This window comes from Aplysia californica, unplaced genomic scaffold, assembly GCF_000002075.1.
Source record: "Aplysia californica isolate F4 #8 unplaced genomic scaffold, AplCal3.0 scaffold00216, whole genome shotgun sequence".
NCBI classification, from domain to species: Eukaryota; Metazoa; Mollusca; class Gastropoda; order Aplysiida; family Aplysiidae; genus Aplysia; species Aplysia californica.
This window is the reverse complement of record NW_004797486.1, coordinates 292,306-293,555: the sequence shown is the minus strand read 5'-3', so window position 1 is coordinate 293,555 and position 1,250 is coordinate 292,306.

Here is a 1,250-nt window from a genome sequence, read left to right as displayed (position 1 = left end):
AGAGGGCGCCACCAAATTTTGAGGACACTTTTTTAATTGGCTCAAAGAGAGAAGTGGCCCATCTTGTTATGTACTATCATTGGCTAAACTGGGGGAAACCCACTGATAAAAGTCAAAAGAAAAGTTGATTTGTAAGGTTAAGTAAACTTATATAGATCTAGAGATCAATCATTGTCGGGCGTATCATTTTGCGGTTTTAGAAAATACGACCTTTTTTTACCTTTTGGGTTGTGGACTCTCTCCAAGTGGGTGAGCAGCACGAGGTCGTGGAAACCCACCTCGTTGGGAACCCAGGACAGCTGATGATACAAAGGTGGGTTGTGGGCGGGTGGGTATGTGTTAAGGTAAAGGCTGTTGTTGAGTGGGCAGATGAGGGGGATGATGCAATGGATACAGCTATGATAATATTGATATTGTGACGTGGGTCATCCTGGTTTTGAGAACTACTTGCACTACGATGTTAAAAGTAAAAATATTCAGTTTTATGAAGATGATTATGATGGGGATGACATATTATGTTCACTTTGTTTCCCGCTTCGAAATATCAAATTCCATTTCTCGGGGATCAGTTTTCGAGAAGTAAAATATCTTATTCCATGACGAAAGCATCATGTTTGAAGGTGGAAGCCTGCTTTGTTTATTAAGAAGATCCTGTATCAGTGGTTGCTTTTTTTTCTTTTTCTTCTTTCTCCTTTTTTTCTTTTTCTCTTCTTTCCTTTTTTGTTGTGTTTTATGCGCTCGCAACTGATTAAGGTCATATGAGCGCGCAGGATACAGTGTACATTTTCAGTTAGAGGGAAATTTTGGATTTTACCCGTGTGGCGGTCAAAGTCTACTCTTATCGATTTTGGATCCCCACGGGATCATTAACGTGCGCGACGTGCACACAGGAACTCCGAGATTTTTCGCCTTTGTCCGAGAAGGCTAGGAGTAGATCTTTCCTACCAGAGGATCAGTCCGAGAAGGCTAGGAGTAGATCTTTCCTACCAGAGGATCAGGGGTGTGGCTGAAAGACAGCAATAAGAAGGAGCCAAGGAGTAGCAGTAGAAAGGCTGCAGAAAGAGTCAGGAACCCAGAGTAGGGGGCAAAGGAGGTGAATTGGTGGAGGCAGAAAGCGGAGACGAAAGCAGACGACAGAACATTGTCAGAGAGCAGGAAAGGATGTGAAAGGATATAATTTTAAAGAAGAAAATTTTCTGTCGCTATGGAGATTCGAACTCGGGACCTATTGAATGAGAGGCGAACACCTT